This window comes from Quercus lobata, chromosome 5, assembly GCF_001633185.2.
Source record: "Quercus lobata isolate SW786 chromosome 5, ValleyOak3.0 Primary Assembly, whole genome shotgun sequence".
NCBI classification, from domain to species: domain Eukaryota; kingdom Viridiplantae; phylum Streptophyta; class Magnoliopsida; order Fagales; family Fagaceae; genus Quercus; species Quercus lobata.
The window spans coordinates 34,422,635-34,442,664 of record NC_044908.1 but is presented as its reverse complement, the minus strand read 5'-3'; the positions used below and the strand labels follow the sequence as shown (position 1 = coordinate 34,442,664).

Here is a 20,030-nt window from a genome sequence, read left to right as displayed (position 1 = left end):
AGCTGCATAAGTTATCCATTAAGCTGAGCTTATGGAGTTGCTGCTGGAATATGGTTTGGCTGCGGCAAGCTGAAATGTGGGCTTGGGACACAGCACTTTTGGCTTTAACCATCTTATAAATATCAATTTGCTTCAGTTTGATGTTTTCTCTTGGATAACTTCTAGGAAAAACACTTTTACTATTTGTAATTACTGAGATAGTGAGATGAAGTGAAATATTCTTTGAAAACCGTAACGTAATCTTAAAATGTTTTTCACAAATAGCATTGACAGTAACTCCTATAGAGTGGCTTGTGCTTCACTTTGGTGTCACTAGGTGTACAGAATTAAGACTTGCAATGTTATGCCAGTGACAAGTTACGTTTCTATTTTATTGGTTAAATATTCTTGGAGAAAAAAATATGAGCCTGCGGATTTACATTGACGTGTCAATCACAAGTCACAACCATTGATCGCACTCCTTGGCCAAATCTAGGTCAATTTTGTACATAGCACTGTCAATTTCATTCCCTCTTCACTTATGCCAAAACTCAAGTATCAATAGGGGTGTCCAGATCTGACCAGAGCTTGAAAAACTGACCAAACTGCTTGACATTGACTCGATTCTAGCCTGAATTGAAGCTCCAGTTGGTCAGTGGCGGGTATTTGATTCCAAGAACCAACGCCGGTGGGTCGAGTGGCAGGTTTGCTTCTCCAAAACCCAAGAAACCCGAACCTGACTAGAGCTATATGCAAAATTTGTAGATTTTGGCAAAAAATGTAGTTTTCAGCAAAGCTTTGTAGTTTCCGACAACGTTTTGCAGATTCTAGCAACTGACCAAATCACACCCGAACCCGAAAATCAACTCGACTGATTGATGCCAGTAGTCGGTTTTGGGTTCCTTTGCCCTCCACCTGATGCTAGCGGGTTGAGTCGAGGTTGGGTCCAAAACCAACCCAGCTTAACCTGTGGACAGGCCTAAGTATCAACACCACCTTAGGTAAGTTGGTACCTCATTAGACACTAAGGCATGTTTAGTAGATTGTAATAGAAATCAAAATGTAGTAGTTATTCCTATAATTTAGTTATTTTTTAGTTTGGTTATATTTTTATTATAAGGAATAATCATTTTTTAGAATGAGAAGTAACTATTCATCTTTAAAAGAATTGTAATAGCTATTTAGTAGTAGAGGTAATAATTTCTAAAATTAATATATTATTTTCAAATAAACAAATTTTTCATATACACATTACAATTATAAATAAAAAATCATAATAAAAACATATCTAAAATTAAAGGATTATTTAAGTAAAAATTTATATTTTTTTCCTCTTCATGCAATGTGGACACTTATGCAAAGTGTCCCTTGTTCATCAAGAAGGTACCTCCTATGCTGCTATAGTGCTATGTTCATTCTTACCGTTCCAAGTGGAAATGCTATGGATTTTGGAGTATTCGTACGTCATAGGAATTAATTAAGGAACTACAGAGTTTTCAGGTCAACAAGAACAAACACATAGCTAGAAAAGACGGGCAACTAGGGTAGATCTATTACCTATATAAAAAGTGCGAACAAGCATGTGAACAGTGCTTTGTCAAGCACCTTGCTTGCTCTGCTTTAAAAAATTCATTTGGCATTTTTTGTTTGTTTAATTAGTGCAATATCCTTTATATTCTTAGTGTACGTTTGGATACAACTTATTTTGTTGAAAATTGAAAACTAAAAATAATAAGAAAATAATTTTTTTACTGTTTATTATTGTTTAATATTGTTCATTGGTCTAAAATTACTGTGCATGACCAATGAACATTGCACAATGCGCTGGTTAAAAACAAAAAAAATGTCTAAAACGTAGATGTCCAAAACATGCCGCAAATCCAAACAGAGCTTTAAGGGTCTGTTTGGATAGAACTTATTTTGCTGAAACTAAAAACTGAAAACTGAAAACACTGTAGCAAAATAATTTTTAAATGTGTAAATAGTACCGTGGGACCCATTTTTAATGAAAAAGTTAATAAAAAGTGGAGTTTGTGGGGCCTGTAAACAGTACATAAGTCACTGTTCATGGCTGAAAAGTCAACAATATGCTGCTGAAGAAAAAAATAAAATAAATAAAAAGAAAACGCGGACGCAGACGTGAAACTCACTAGTGTATGTTTGGATAGTGCGTTTCACGTCTGCATCCGCGTTTTCCTTTTTTTTTTCTTTTTTTTTTTTTCTTCAGCAGCATATTGTTGACTTTTCAGCCATGAACAGTGACTTATGTACTGTTCGCGGGCCCCACAAACTCCACTTTTTATCAACTTTTTCATTAAAAATGGATCTTACGGTACTATTTACACATTTAAAAATTATTTTACTACAGTGTTTTCAGTTTTCAGTTTTCAATTTCAGTAAAATAAGTTCTATCCAAACAGACCCTTAGTATACAAGTAGGCTAGATAGTTTTGAGGGTTTGTTTTGTTTTTTTTTCCTACGTATATATATATATTGAAAAGAAAGTGCAGATATTTGTGTCAAATGTAATGACTTTTTTGTCCTTGAGAAGTTGTTAGTTAGTGTTGATGGGTATTTTTGTCTTTTAAATTTTAATTTGCAGCAATCAGAGCTGTACTTTTATTTATCTCTTTGTTGTCATTTTGTTCAGCTACTAATAGGGGTGTGCAGAAAACCCACCGACCCGCTAAACCCGACCCGACCCACCGGGTTGGGTCGGTTTTTAAGGCTTGGTGGGTTGGGTTGGGTTGGGTTATCAAAAAAATTATTATGGCGGGTCGGGTTGGGTTTGGGTCATAAAATTACAAACCCGCCAAACCCGACCCGACCCACCCATATTTAATATATATTTAAAATATATTTTATATTTAATAATTTTTTTTTAAAAAAATCAATTGTAGGGCACTTATATATATATATATATATATATATATTATATTTAATAATTTGCATTTCCACAATTCCTTCTACTAATACTAATTATATATATATATATATATATTATATTATATAATTAATAAATTTTTTTAAATAACCAATTCTTCCTATCCTATATAAAAGCCAATTAATTCACACAAATTCTAATAAATTACTATTTTTGTTTAGTCATTAGTGTTGAGTCTTTGAGGAGTTACATTGATACTAATCTTTAGGTTTTTTTAATATATTAATATTTATATTTTTTTCTACTCAATTTAATAATAATAAAAAATTGTTAAACCCATGGGTTCAACCCGACCCAACCCGACCCACGCGGGTTGGGTTGGGTTGGGTTGGACTTATGTGATGGGTTGGGTTGGGTCGAATTTTTTTTGACCCACCATGGTGGGTCGGGTCAAAAAATTCCCTCAACCCGACCCAACCCGACCCATGCACACCCCTAGCTACTAACCTTGATGATAGTCGCAAATAGAGAACATGGTGAGAGACAGAAATGACGAAAAAAAGTCAACTATGAGCCAATCGATAGAGAGGGAAGAAAGCGGGAAAAGAGGAAGGTGTTTTGTCTTTTTGTTCCCATTTTTTTTTTTTTTTTTGGTTTATCCATATGCACAAAGAAGTGAATTTTTCCTCTCAAGTTCATCACCTATATTAGCTCTCTTTTAGGGTTCAGAGAGAAAAAAAAATGGGAATCATGATTGCTTCTTCTCTAGATTTTACCGCCATACATGTTTTTTTACTTATCCATATGCACACATAAGTAAATTTCTTCTCCCAAGTTTATCACCTGGATTACCTTGCTAATAGGGTTCAGAAAGAATAGAAAAGAAAAAAAAAAAAAAAAATCACGATCGCTTCCTATATAGATTGTACTGCCATAGCATTCAATTATCAATATCACCACTCAAATCAGTTTTTCCATTTATATAGATGTATAGATACTTTAAAGGACCCCTCCAAGAATCCTCATACCCTCTTCCATCCCTTTGAAGATCACAAAAAAAAAAAAAAAAAAAAAAAAAAAAAAAAAAAAAAAAAAAAAAACGAGTCCTTCTAGTGCCACATAAAGTGACACAACAAATGTCACAACTCGTCCATATGGCGAGTTATGGTTGGTGGAAGGGTGTCTTCACATGGACCTACCACCACCAACCACAATTTACTACATAGGCGAGTTGTTGTATTTGATGTGTCACTTTATATAGCACAATACCCAAAAAAACTCTCCTTTCATTTCTTTGAAGATCACAGCAAAGCTCTCCTTAGAGAAAGTTTCTCTTCAATCTCTTTTTCTCCCATCTGTTTCTTGGCTTTTCTCATCTGAATTTTGTTTTAATTAGTTGATTGGTTAAGATTTTTTTTTTTTTTTTTTTAATTATGTTTTTTGTCTTTTGTTCGTAATTTGTCTGCATTGAATAGCTCTTACGTAGTTGTGATAACATTAATATTACTTGTCGATAAATAAGATGTATATGCTCATGCTCTTATTGTTTAAAAGCATGTGAATTCAACTTGCTGTGCCAATACATAAAGGTTAAAATTTATACTGCATGCCATTGTTATTGATTCCGTTTCGTTCCAGTCGGAATGGTCGAAATTTTTCGTACCGGTATGCAAACTGGTATTGGAATACCCCACGTTCCACCTCGGGTCAAATTTCGGGCCGTTTCGGTCCATTCCGGTCATTTCGGCCAATTCCAGCCGAGATGCAAATTTCGGTCGGTACCAGATTTGGCCTGTTATTAACTTTTTTTTTTTTTTTAAAGTTATATTTGGGAGTTCTTTTGGGAGTTCTTTTGATGATGAATTTGATCCTTCTCTCATGGATGATGATGATGAGGAGGAGTAAATCTTGTATTATTTGATATTTAGTTATTGTCTTGTAATCTTCTTATTGTGTGATGTTAAATTGATGTTATATTTCAAGTTATTGATGTTTAAGACTTAAGAGTTAAGACTAAAAGATTTGTATTATTGATATTTAGTTATTTATTTATTAGAATTAACAATTTTATGTTCTACAAGAATATATATAAATTATTTTTTAAGAACTCCGAAACACCTTGAAATGGTACGTCGAAATCGGCCGGTACCGAAATATTCTATTCCACTGGACAAACCGAAACAGGATCCGAAACGGTATTAATAATAATGCTGCATGCAATTCATTTATTTTAGGAAAAAAAAAATCTTACTTTGTTAAATTGATAACCCATTAATTTTATTTATATTCTAAAATATGGAAAATTATTAGATACTCTTAGAGTATTATAAATACGTATTCCCTCCTCTCACATAAATGACAGGTCCCATCATAAATTTAATTAGTAGAACCCATCATTTATGTGAGAGAAAAAAATATACATTTACAATACTTGAAGAGGACACAATCATTTTTCCTAAAACACTAAGAAACAGACGGAGTGAATGAGCATTTAACTCAAAGGAACACCACTTTTTTAAGGTAAGAGTTAATTTTTTTTTTAACCTACGTGTCATTTAAAAAAAAAAATTATTATTATTATTATTTTGTCTTTAGAGTTTCTCAGGAAAACATATGATGGTTTCCCTTACCTCATAAATTAAATAAATACTTGATTATTATTCAGAGAAAAAGAGCTCAAAAACACAACTCTTTCGGTGGCGGAGCAATGGGTTGTCTGAAAGCAGGTTAGAGTCTGTATAAGCCGCCACCACTCCCACAAGCAGTGAGAGTTAAACTCAATACCAATACCAATATCAAAACCAAAACCAAATTCCCCCCTCTCGTACAAGAACAAGAAAATCAAAATTAAATATGTACAAGAGAAAGAAATAGAAACAGAAACAAGAAGAGGAAGTGGAAAACGAAGAGGAGACTAACAGTAACAACAACGACGACGACGTTGTTGTTACAGTGGCAGTGGGGACCACCACCGGTGACATGTCTGGAGAAGTACGGGCCCATTCTCACTACTCTGGAAGTTTCCAAACAATTTCTCCGCCAATAGCAATCTCAACCAACTTTCTCTGACGACGCGTGAACACTACGCGAAGATGGCAGACTCGTTGAAGATGGCCCATTCTCACTACGCGAAGACACTAAGTTCTACGGCGCCATTAGGGCTGTCCTCTCTCGCCGACTCGCCGCACTCGAATCTCCTCTGTTGAGTCCAAGCTCCGAACCCACCAAAACGAAGAATCTGACACCGTTTCGTCTATTCAAGCTCGGTTGAAAGAAGCGGTGGCTAGATCCAAAGTCGATTATTGGAAAGCCATAGAGCGGGTTAGTGGTCTGAAGAGTCGGGTTTCTGAGATCCGAGAGGTGCTGAAAAAGCTTGAGCATGAATCGGCGTGGGAAGAGGTGTTGCTTGTTGATCGGAAAAGAGAATGGAAGCAATGCCTTGAGTCTCACTTGGCTATTAAGAAGGAAGATAAAAGAGTTGGCTGAGCAAATGGAGGAGAAGCAAACGACCATCGAAAAGAGCAAGCGGGTTCGTGATGAGGCGGAGGCTGGTGTTCAAGGCTTTGTCTTCTCTCTGCTAAAACAATGTAATTAATGTTACTCTTATCTCTCTGAATACTAACTTTAAAAATAAATACATATAGACATTTGATTGGTTGTGAACTTTAATGTAACTTATTTGAGCAATGGCTACTTGGCTAGAGCAATTAGTCAGGGTGCGTTTATATAAACCGTTGGATGATGACTTTTTGAGTTTAAAATGAGTATTTGTGAAAAACTACAAGGAATTGTAATAGCAAAACAAAGTTTTGCATTTTAAAAATACTCTTTTAAGTTCTTAAAACGCCTAATCAATCAGGCTTTATATCTATGGGAGGTAGAGCTCAATATAGTGTCATTTGAGGTGGAGTTCATTGGCAAAGATATAATGATTTTAGTGTATAGTTACTTCCCTATCTATGAGAGAGAGCCCAAGTATAAGTTCTATAAGTTCTTTGTAAACTCTACATTCAATCATCAAAGTGAAAATGCAATTGTCAAAGGGCTCTCTTTCCAGCTTATTATGACAGAGAGCCCAAGTATGCCAAAATAGATTGAGTAAAATTGAATGGTTTGCCCTTCAGTCCATAGAACACAGACACATATATAGGTATTACTTCAATTTGATGCTCATTTCAGATCCTGTTAACCATTGCAATTTTGCCCTAACCAGGGGCCAGCTCCTTTTAATCAAATCCATTTAAGAGTTTCAATTTTGAATTAAAGATAACACGACAGTATCAAGCTTCATTTGCTAAATCTAGCAATAATGTATGTATGTGCCTACGCAGTAGATTTTCCATTAAGTAATTAGGTACCTTGTTCCTGTAGCAAAAAGGAAAAGATAGGTATTCGCTTCTTATTTGATTAGATTTCCAAATCTAAAGCTTTAATTGCGATGTGATTACGTATTTTATTTTTGATCAAAATTGCTAGTGTGACAATAAAATTGCAATGACCTAGGGGTGTGCAGCCAACCCACTAACTCGCCAAAACCGACCCAACCTGACCCAACTTATTGGGTTGGATTGGGTTACAAATATATATATATATATATATATATTTTTTTTTTTTTTATAACGGGTCGGGTTGGATTTGGGTCATAAAATTCCAAACTCGTCAAACCCAACCCAACCCACCCATATATTTAAAATATATTATAAAATTAATTAATTTTTAAAAAATAACTAGCTCTTCCTATTCTATATAAAAGTCAATTAGTTCACACAAACTTTAGTAAATTACTATTGTTGTTTAGTCATTAGTATTGTTTGCCTTTAAGGAGTCACATTGATACTAATCTTTGGGTTTTTTTTTAATATATTTATATTTATATTTTTTTCTACTCAATTTAATAATAATAATCATAAAAATTTGTCCAACCCATGGGTTCAACCCGACCCATGTGGGTTGGGTTGGGTTGGGTTGAATTTTTTTTTGACCCATCATGGTGGGTTGGGTCAAAAAATCCCCTTAACCCGACCCAACCCGACCCATGCACACCCCTATTGCTGTTCTGTTGAAAGATGTGAATAGGAAATATATGGTAAAAGAGGGAAAATTATTAGGTATTCTTAGAGTATGGAGAAATTATGCCCCCTCCTCTCACATTCATGATGAACCCTACCAGGAATTTAATGAGTGGACTCTACCATAAAAGTGAAAGGAGGAAGCACCATACTCCATACTTCGAGAATACTTAAGAATTACTTGTAAAAGAGAGACTCTACAAAATTTAGCAACCAAGTTTATTCTCCTCTCTTATGCTCTATTTGGTTAGAATGATGAAAAGTGGGAAAATATAAATGTCCCAAAAATAAAGAAGTTGGAGGATATAAAATATTTGTGTTTTTCATTAGGTTTGATAGAAAGGATAAAAAGGTAGAGGGATAAAAAGCAAATTACTATTATATCCTTGATTAAAAGTATATAGATGAAAAATGTAGAGTTAATTTTGTACTATTCTTCTCATTGCTATTTTTTTTTTTCAGAAGGATAGAGTTTTACACCTGGACTCAACTGTTTCTTCTCCTTCCTTCTTTATTTATTTATTTTTATTTATTTTTCTATTCTTCTCATTGCTATTTTTTTTTTCAGAAGGATAGAGTTTTACATCTGGACTCAACTGTTTCTTCTCCTTCCTTCTTTATTTATTTATTTATTTATTTATTTTTTCTCAAAAAAAAAAAAAAAAAAAAAAAGAAGAAGAAGAAGAAGAAGAAGGAAGGAGAAGAAACAGTTGAGTCCAGGTGTAAAACTCTATCCTTCTTATTTTCTTTCATCTCCCTTTTCATTCTAATTAAACAATGTAAAGTTACATTTTTCTTTCCTTATTTTTCATCCTCTCTTGGTTCACCCCAAGTAAACAAGGTTTAGAGGAAATGCTGAAGGGATCAAAGATTGGTCGCCAACACAGCTAAAAGCCCACATTTAGCAAAGGATGGGCGGAAAAACATGGTATTACCAACTTCCTCTAATTGCATTAGTTCCCAATCAGCCTTCTTGAAAGGATTAATGAAGCTAAGCATCACTAATTGGGAGTCGCATTCAATAATTGCCACATGAGACAATCATGTATCAATGGCCCCTTTCCACAGCTAAATGAATTGCAAAAGCGTTCAGGGCATCACCTTTGACCTCCTTGCTATAATTGCAGCACAAGATTTACTTGCTTTTCAAGCTGCACCGACATTGCGTTTGATCCTGGAAACAAGAGGCTTTACCATGAAACAACTCTAATTAAGATTAGGAACACTTTTATTAGGAATAGGGGAATCAAAGAGAGAATATAAAGAAAAATTGCTTGAATGGCTTTAGATCTACTAATGCCACACTTAAAAAAATATAAATAAAAACCATTCCTTAGCATCCAAATAATATATGCAATACAAATATATAGGATCGGCCCATAAAATTTACATGTTGAGTTTTTTCTTTTTTTTTGGGTTGAGAGTTTCAACTTACAATAATGGCCTATGATTCCTTCAGCATAGGCCATTAGAATATGTGAGAAGGTAATCAACCTACAATTCTATTAGAATATCATTTTTCAACTTTATAGTAAAACCTATTTTTTAATAATGGCCTATTTATTAATTAATTATTTTAGAAAAATTTTCTTACTACTATTGTGCTTTTTTTTTTAATAAAAAGTTTTCAAAAACATTTCCTAAAAACGGGTATTTATTAATTAATTATTTTTCAAAAATTTTCATACTACTATGATGTTATTTTTTTAATAAAAGGTTTTTAAAAGCATTTCTTAAAATAAAAAAAAAAATCATTTAAACAAAATACTTGTACCATAAACGACAAGGAATAAATGGCTAAGTAATTGTTTTCAACTTTAAAAAAAAAAAAAAACCCACTTCGGATGCTTGATTATAGTCACATTAAACTTTTTTTATTATAAAAAAACAATGATAATATATATATATATATATATATATATATATTTATATAAGTTAAGAGATAAATTTTTTACACAAATTTTTTTTTTTTAAATGGGATACTTCCACGCAACAACATGACTATGAGTAAATGCCAAAGCAAAGAGCTAGCGCTAGCAATAGTAGTGAACAGAAATGACTTGTACAGTACATGATGAGGAAAAAATGGCCAATTCGTGCAAGGGAGGTGATGACAGAGAACAATTTACTATATAATCCAAACTTCCAAGACTTTCAGCTTTTCAAAGTCTTTGGGAGTTCCAAACAATGACCAGAGACTTGTGAAACGTTAACAGTAAGTCTACTAATCTAAACCACACGTTAACAGTCGTATTTTGTTTTCTCCCATACAAATTGATGGCAAATATCTTTCATTCAACCACCGTGTGTTTCATTAAGTCTTTTGGTCTTTGCTAGAAATTTCCACAAGACTTGGGAAGCTATAGTCTTTGTCTTTAACCAGTGTGCATTTTCAAGGTTGATGAATGATTGAGTCGAAAGCAACGAACAAGAAACTGAAAAGAGAAATAACAGAGTTTGAGAAGCAAAGAGAAAAGGAAACTAAGAAGAAAAAGACATTTAGATTAAAAAAAATAGAAAATCAATTGAATAAATTCATCTTGGTACAAATATATTATTTATATATAAGAGTTAGGCTTAACTGCTTGCTTCTTAGTTTGAATCTAAAGTAAATTAATAAAAATTTTAATATACTTTGGATTATGAGGAACCACTTGATCGAGATGTAAGCACGTTGCTTGCTTCTCCATCAAGTGTTTCCTCCTAAACCCCTTTTTCTAGTTTTATGAACTGCATATCACACTTATCATGGTGAAGTTCTATTTTTTGTCCATACTTTTTCATTATTTGTGAATTTTAATGCATAAAATTGTTTATTAAAAAAAAAACTATCATCATTTTAAAAGGAGAAAAAAAATAGTTCATGTAGATCTTGAGGATCGAGAGCTAAACTAAGAATAACTTCATTATATGTTCACTAAATTGATATTTAATTTATATTTTACTTAAGAATTTAATATAACATAGAAAATTAATAATTGATAATGACACTCAATTGCAAAGTCATCTTGTTGAGGACCCCAAAAAAAAAAAAAAAACTAAACAATCTTTTAGATGGAGTTAGACAACACATACCCAAATATTGAAATCCCAAACTTTAATTTTGTAGTCTAAATAAGCAACCAGCCAAATTCTCAAACCAAATACATAGTTATAGTGTATAACCAAATATAATTTAAGTGGCCACTTCAATGTTTGAGTTTTTAAGGACAAATTTCAATTTTCGGGGCTGATTTTTAATTTTTGGGGGGCCAAGAATTTTTTGAAACAAAATTCTCAAATAGTACCTATTAATATGTAGAATCATTTTTTTTTTCTATAAAAAAAGAAAAAAAAGAAAATCCTAGTGCCCTTGGCCCCTTCTGAGTTCCACCACTGATTATAAATGGTATTTTTAAAACTAACATAAGTACATTACTGTCCTCAAATATAGAGTTTATTCGACTTTGGTAACTCCACCTTTGAAAGTTCCATTTTTGTCCCTCTAAAGTCTATTTCAAGTGTAACAATTTAGTCTCTTATTTATTTTTCCATTTACGTAACTATTGAATGCTAAAGTACCCCTTATTTTGAGGGGGCTAAAATCGAACTGGCCTCTTATTATAGGGACCAAAGATGCAAGCAAGAAATGTATGGAAAATAGTCATACAAACAAAATTTCCTTCACTAAATTTATAAGATTGGTTTAATTTACCCCAAAAATCAACAATACTATCTTCGCTGGTAGGATTTGTGACTTAAGTGTGCACAATTTGAATAGGAATCCTAGTAAAAATGAAATGTTCCTTTAGTTAAGGGTCTATCTGAATACCGTTTATTGCTGAAAATATTGTAACAAAATAATTTTTAAATGTGTGAATAGTACCGTAAGACCCAAATTTATTTTGAAATCTATATTTGGATGACTTTTGTAGGTTCATGAACAGTGCTGTGAGACCCACATTTTTTTAGCTAAACGTACAAACACAGACATTTAGTGCAATCCAAACGGAGGCTAAGTTAGAGTTTGAGAAAGTATGGACATCATTGTTGTATTTATTCAAACCTCAAAAGGGGAATGCTATTTCATAAAATGTTTTAGAGATATCTTTTCATGAAATCTCAAGCGCTCACCCCCACCCAAAAAAAAAAAAAAAAAAAAAAAAAGGGAATATCCCCAAAACTCACAAAAGAAAAAAGGAAGTGATTTACACCAAGGTCAATCTCAGAGAAAATATAAGCCTAGGCCTCATATGTAGTCTCGCTAAACAAAGCATTGTAAACAGCCTTTGGTATGGCATTTTAAGCAACATTTTTATGTTTTTAAATAACATTATATGAATTTTCACATACTTTTTCACCCATACATATTTCTAAAAAATACAAACAAGTTTATTAGAACAACGTTATCAAACGCGCCCTAATATCTAAAACGATACCATGCTATTTGTGCAAGTTTGACATATCAAAACCTTTTGAGGTCCTGCTTCCAAATCAAGACCAAACACAATGAAGATTCCATCTATATGGAATAGCATACCATGAGGAAGGTTTTACTCCGGAACTACATTCAAGTCCCTTGCCGAGTTTGAACACCTTTCTCACCTCATCTTGAATTTAAAGAAATAGGATTGAATTAAAGAATAAAAATGATATAAAACGAACCATTTTGTATACCTGACCAGCTGCATTCATGGCCCTCATGACCTCATTCAAACTTTAAAACTTCCTTACAGAAACTGCATCGAGATCTGAGAATGGCAGCACCCAAAAGCACAGACTTGTTCCCTCATGGAACAATTATAAGGCAACCTACATCAATCATGAATAAGTAGGCCAATACTTCATATGTTTAGATTAATGCTTAAGAGAAGCTAAAATAATGCATCCGGACCTTTCTCATGAATTTCTTCATTTGTTTATTAAACAGAAAATTCTGTACCAATAGGTCATTTAACTTTGGGATTAAGGCTTTGTGGTTGTCACTAGTGTGGTGGAGAAGGAATTGCAGTCTTTTAATATATTCAGATTTTGAATTATTACCATTATTATTATTTTGGTGTGTGTGTATATGCGTATAGGACCACATGTAATATCTCATGTAGGGTTTCCTTATAGCACTAAGTGTGCTTTCTTGGTCTTTAAGTTAATAGCTCTATTAGGTAAATATAGATTTTGGTTTGATTTCCCATTTTATCTTGTCTACATTTAGGAGAGTTTTACTTGGCAAGCAAGTCTTTTTGACTCAAACAATTGGGAGAGATTAACTCATTTGAGTATTTTAAAGACACATTTGCCTAGGGTTTCTTCAGTCTCTTCTTCTCTTTCTTGCTTGTGGCACTATTTCTTTTCTCTTCCTAAGCTTTTTTCTCAACACACTATTCTTATTGCTACACACTACTATTCTTTGCACGTTGATCTTGTTTACCATTCAACTGAAACTAAACATTGAAATTGCCCATACAATCCTATCAATTGAATTTTCCAACAACTATGAATCATCCAATCAACTCCTGTGCAAGTCGAGTTTTTTATTCAGAAATCATTCAGGATAGTTTTGCCAACTTCTTTTTTTTTTTTTTCTTTTTATTGGTAGATTACCTGTGCACCAAATGGGTCTTGAACCCACAAACTCACCCACCGACTTGTTATAACAAAAGAAGGAACTATCATAGGCGGTAGAACTCCCTAGCATGTGCCATGCCAACTTTATTCTCTTTTTTATCACCAATCTCCAGAGTTCAACTTTTTTTCCAGGAGCACCATAGTGTAATGTTGGCCCAATTAATTGAATAGCTACATCAGGGTCCATTTGGAAGATAAAAGTTAAAGCAACAAAAAGTGTTTTCCCTTTATAATCTCTTTCTAAGCCTCTCTCCCCCCCCCCCTCTTTTTTCTATTGGTTAAGTTACACACACACTTGGTGGGTCATCAACCCTTGCAATTACAAGGGAAGGAGTTGCTATTTGAGCTTTAATTTATTGGCAATTTCCTTCTCAAGCCCTTGCCATATTTCAAGCAAGAGGGAGGACCAAAAGCAGATTAAGTCATTCACTTCAGGCTCTAACCTTTCAGATCTTTTAACTTTTTTCAGGACAGGCAGCCCAGCCTCCACCAGGCCGAGGGAGTTTCAAAATCATGTTGATGCTTCTGTGGGTTCTATTTCTCACATAAGTCTAACAATGATGTGATGGAAGGAACTTCCAAAAGAGAAAAAACAAAATTCTAAATTGACTAATGCAGTGCTGCTGTCAATAACTTAATGAGAGATTAGTTGATAAGGTTTGCACTTATGCCAGTCGTTGTAGTTTTGGAATGTGTAACAGGAAATGGACTGCAGCAGCATAACAAGTAAAGGATGACCGACTTTCGACAAGTTAGCCCCAAAATCCTAGGCTCTGGTGAATGGTGATAATGATCTGGAGAGGGATGGGCTTAGATTGCCTGTTAGATCCCAATCTCACATTGGCAATTTTAAAAAATCTTAAAATAAAACTGCACATACCACTCCAACTTCATTTGACTCATTCTTTCTTGAACTTTATTGCTTCTTGAATTTAGAACGTAACTGTTTCAAGGCTACTTTGTATGCCTAAGGTTCATACTTTCTGCTTATTTTTCTAAAAATGTTTTTAATACTTAATTACTTTTTAAGTAATGCAAAATACATGTAAAAGATTAGTCGCCTCAACAATGATTCTTCAGCCTGTCAAATTTTAAACAACACGTTATGATCCAAATTCCATGAGATAAATACTGAACATAAGTTCCAGAAGTGTACCAGACCAGAACGGTCCCCTGACCCCTGGAACGAATAACTTGCCCCTTGATATGGCCATATGGCAGGTAGAAGTTCCACAGACTAACACCATATGGTGGCATATAGCTTCCATATCACACTCTGAAAAATATCATTGTTATAAGAAACATATTACACAAAGTTACGCTACTAAATCATGCTAATAAGAAAATTTTTTGATTAGCCATAATATCCTTTAGCTTCAGAATCCAAATGTGGCACACTTTCCATTACACCCACCGCCAACAGCATGAGCATCAATATGTGAAGTTTCAAAATGAATTCCTGCTACAAGTCCCAGTTCCAGGAAATTTAAATCACATGAATACATAAGAAATTAGCTACAAATAGGTGTCAACACTAGTATCAAGTTAAATCACCCACCAAAGGCCAGGAAAATAGTGTGACTCATATTTTCTTGCAACTAAATAAATATGTTTTTTGCTATTGGACCTCAAGGCATGCCACTGTAAATCAATGTGAAATCTTCAGTACAAAATTTCTTGCCTTCACGGCAGCTGGAGTAAGACCAGAACCCAAAAGATGGTCAGGAAAAGCTACACAGTCCTGTTGACATTATTCATTACCAAGTAACAAACTGCAGCAGAAAATGCAAAGGGTAGAATAAATAATTAAATTTGAAATTTAAAAATAAAATTTTTAATAATGACCAGGCAATAAAAGATTATTGCTATTAATTACTACACTCAAAATTTACGTGTAAGTTTTTAAAAACCAAGAAAGAAGACTCATTCAAGAAAATCATTATATTTCAAATATGCTACATGTTAAGCTGTCCTGAACTCCCATCACCAAAGAAAATAAGCAAAATATAAAATCAATAAGTAGCCAACAAGCATACCTATCTTAGCATGATGCCCATCTGAAAGATCACCTAATCCAATCTACTCCCAGAAGTCATCATCCCATCCACAAGCTTCCATATCTCAGGAATCTTTTTCATTGACTTTCTGCATATATCCATGACCAAGATATGTCCATTTGCACACCGTGGTGCACAGACTAAAAGTATCATCTCCTTTTGCCCTAGAAGAATCGAAACAAATCCCGATTATCATCAAGTTAAATTCCAAATTGACTTGTACTTAAGAAAGATGCCTGAACTTAAAGAAGATTTACTCACAACTGGTAGATTTGAAGTACCTGTATGACAGCCAATCACTCAATTCCATTCAACAAAACACCATTGACCATGATACTTGCAAATTTTCTTTCTCCTATAGAAGCTGAAATATTAGTCTGTATCAGAAAATATTTAATAGAGAGACATAGAAACAATAAAGAAACCGCAATTAAGCACAATGATTATGGACATGACTTGGGAATGGAAATTCAGATCTGTTGATAAGCTTATTTTGCAAAAATAACAATGACAAACTGCTTAAGTGACATCTCTTTCAGGAGGCACGCAACAAGAGAATGCATACTCTGCTCCATATTACAAAATAACAAAAAAGATGGTCAGTCAAATGCACATGATGTCCAATCAATGCAAGAACAGCAAGTAAAATACAGACAGCTTTGCCATTGTCAACCTATCATCATCATCTCCATGCCTCCAATAACCAAGAGAACCATACGAAACCCAATGAAGATTTCGAGGCTTAAGTCAAATTAAATCAAAGTTTTTTTTCTTTGTTATGGTCCAGCTAAAGGGTAGAAGAAAATTTTGAGACTGCTATAAGAACAGCTATGCAATAGAACATGATACATATGTCAATTAAGGAGGAAACAAAAAATATGATTTTGCATAGGATAGAATGTCGGAAAAGAATACATGTAATCAACCTTGATATTAATGCATGCGTTGAGATCCGTAGCAAATTTCAAAAAGTTTTAGGACTAAGGCAGGCTTGGCTGTAGTTGAATAATTTGAAAGGTTTGTTATCCCCTGCCCTACATCATGTAAAGTTTAGTTGTCGAGTGGCACAACAATGACCTATTGAAGGGATAATATAAAACCGAGCAAAGTGGAAACACAGAAGAAAAGTTTTCTAAACGATACTTCAAATAGTTCTATGACATCAAATTTCAGCCCACTTAAGGAAATGTAATAGGTGGTTGCAAATCAACTTTAAAACCCTAAACATGAAGCAGAGCAGTTGCTAATAGAAATCCAGCAGCACGATGCTAAAGCGCACACACCAACTACCGTGCAATTTAATAAAAGACCATAACACAGGATTGTATATTACGAATTGCATAATATGATTAGATTAGCCCAGGTTAGTACCTTTGGTAGACGCTGCCAATTAACTGCGCCTTGTGTTCCCATCAAGAGCGGCAAGCCTCAGTCCCCAGTAATGAAAAAACACAAACTCTTTCGGTGGCGGAGCAATGGGTTGTCTGAAAGCGGGTTAGAGTCTGTATAAGCCGCCACCACTCCCACAAGCAGTGAGAGTTAAACTCAATACCAATATCAAAACCAAAACCAAAACCAAAACCAAATACCCTCCCTCTCGTACAAGAACAAAATTAAATCTGTACAAGAGAAAGAAACAGAAACAGAAACAAGAAGAGGAAGTGGAAGACGAAGAGGAGACTAACAGTAACAACAACAACAACAACAACGGCGACGTTGTTGTTACAGTGGCAGTGGGGACCACCACCGGTGTCATGTCCGGAGAAGTACGGGCCCATTCTCACTACTCCGGAAGTTTCCAAACAATTTCTCCGCCAATAGCAATCTCAACCAACTTGCTCTGACGACGCGTGAACACTACGCGAAGACACTAAGTTCTACGACGCCATTAGGGCTGTCCTCTCTCGCCGCACTCGAATCTCCTCTGTTGAGTCCAAGCTCCGAACCCACCAAAACGAAGAATCTGACGCCGTTTCGTCTATTCAAGCGGTGGCTAGATCCAAAGTCGATTATTGGAAAGCCATAGAGCGTGTTAGTGGTCTGAAAAGTCGGGTTTCTGAGATCCGAGAGGTGCTGAAAAAGCTTGAGCATGAATCGGCGTGGGAAGAGGTGTTGCCTGTTGATCGGAAAAGAGAATGGGACCAATGCCTTGAGTCTCACTTGGCTATTAAGGAAGATAGAGAGTTGGCTGAGCAAATGGAGGAGAAGCAAAAGACCATCGAAAAGAGCAAGCGGGTTCGTGATGAGGCGGAGGCTGGTGTTCTAGGCTTGATAAAGGCTTTGTCTACTCTCTGCTAAAACAATGTAATTAATGTTTCTCTTATCTCTCTGAATACTAACTTAAAAAAAAAAATTTTAAAAATAAATAAATATAGACATTAGAATGGTTGTCAACTTTAATAGTAACTTATTTGAGCAATGGCTACTTGGCTAGAGCAATAAGTCTATCTACCAACACTGGATGCGTTTGTATAAACCATTGGACAATGACTTTTTGAGTTTAAAATGAGCACTAGTGAAAAACTAAGAAGAATTGTAATTGCAAAACAAAGTTTTGCGTTTTAAAAATACTCTTTTAAGCTCTTAAAACCTTAATCAATCAGACTCTACATCTATGGGAGATAGAGCTCATTATAATGTCATTTGAGGTGAAGTTCATTGGCAAAGATATAATGATTTTAGTGTATAGTTACTTCCCTATCTATGAGAGAGAGCCCAAGTATAAGTTCTATAAGTTCTTTGTAAACTCTACATTCAATCATCAAAGTCAAATTGCAATTGTCAAAGGGCTCTCTTTCCAGCTTATTATGACAGAGCCCAAGTATGCCAAAATAGATAAGAGTAAAATCGAATGGTTTGCCCTTCAGTCCAAAGAACACACACACATATATAGGTATTACTTCAATTTGATGCTCATTTCAGATCCTATTAACTATTGCAATTTGGCCCTAACCAGGGGCCAGCTGACCATGAAAATACCAAGTACATCTAATGGAGCATTGGAGCTTTAGCTTTGACCCAGCTGAATACATAACATGATGGATTTATTTGTATCATTTGTTAGAATCAGTGCTGATTTATATAAACATTTTTCCACCTGTGTGCTAAAAGTGAAATCACTGACATGATATTGGGAGTTTCTTTATTCTTTTGTTGGGAGGGGAGAGGGGGCGCCGCGCGCACAAGGGGGGCTAGCTAAACGTTTTATAATTTGTTATGATCACAGAAATTGTGTGCGCTTATTAGATTAGAGATGAAATTGTAATCGACTTCACTGTTTTTTGTATTTTCTGAGAGAATTGACTTCAACATTTTAGAGTCCTTTGGTGCATTTTTTCGATAAGTACTTAGGTTTCAAAGACCTAAAACATCCTGAGGACGCTGGAGGGGTATTTGCACAATTAGAAGAGAAAGTATCAGTGGGTGCAGGGTGGGTTCGGCGGTTCGGCCATCCCTAGTATTAATAAAAACCCTCAATGATAGACTGCAAGGCTAGATTTAGGCCTAAGCCTCAGGACACCATTTCAAACAGGCCACAAAATATTGGACCAATATTAACCCAACCTATTTGAAGCCCAGTTAATACTATTAATAATTTTTAATGTCAAAATACAACAAGAATGGATTGTCCAAAAAAAAAGAAAAGAAAAAAAAGAGTGGAATTGCTATCACCAATTAAAAAAGAGTTGTTAGCAAAACCAACATACAATCATTTTGCATCAAATTGTATTATTTAATTTATATTTAAATATATAAAAAAATTCACTTAAATTTATCATCTTAAGCCTCAAATTGTATCATGATAGGCTGATTGGGAGTTTAAGTTTGTATAACAGTATAAGCTATAGAGAACAATGATGAAAAGGTTGTGTTGTTATAGCCGAGGAAGTGGCTGCTGAAAAATATAGGAAAAAGCTTTGGCTGGTAATTTTTAAGAAACAGCTCCCTTTAATCAAAGCCATTTAAGAGTTTCAATTTTGAATTAAAGATAACACGACAGTATCAAGCTTCATTTGCTAAATATAGCAATAATGTATGTGTCTACGCAGTAGATTTTCCATTAACTAATTAGGTACCTTGTTCCTGTAGCAAAAAAGAAAAGATAGGTATTCGCTTCTTATTTGATTAGATTTCCAATTCTAAAGCTTTAATTGCGATGTGACGGCAATTTGATCAAAATTGCTAGTGTGACGGCAAACTTGCTGTACTGTGGAAAGATGTGAATGGGAAATATACGGTAAAAGAGAGAAAATTCTTAGGTACTCTCAAAGTAAGGAAAAATGATATTTTTTTCTCTCACATTCATGGTGGACCTTACCAAGAATTTAATGAGTAGATCTCAACATAAATATGAAAGGAGGAAGCACCATTTTCTATACTTCGATAATACTTAAGAATTACTCGTAAAATAGAGACTCTACAAAATTTAGCAACCAA

The 20,030-nt window shown here is 34.3% G+C and overlaps 1 long non-coding RNA gene across 5 annotated transcripts; it reads right to left on the bottom strand.

The window, feature by feature from the left end:
- Positions 1–14,904: 14,904 nt before the first annotated feature.
- LOC115989279 lies at positions 14,905–17,847 on the bottom strand. 5 transcript variants are annotated; one of them, XR_004091865.1, is made up of 5 exons: positions 16,965–17,847; positions 15,875–15,957; positions 15,573–15,757; positions 15,095–15,308; positions 14,905–14,998 (listed from the first exon to the last, which is right to left on the bottom strand). It is a non-coding gene; the product is annotated as an uncharacterized LOC115989279 (long non-coding RNA). The 5 variants fall into 5 exon arrangements; XR_004091864.1 differs by having other exon boundaries at positions 14,905–14,995; XR_004091863.1 differs by having other exon boundaries at positions 14,905–15,308; positions 15,875–15,970.
- Between the last annotated feature and the right edge of the window lie 2,183 nt (positions 17,848–20,030).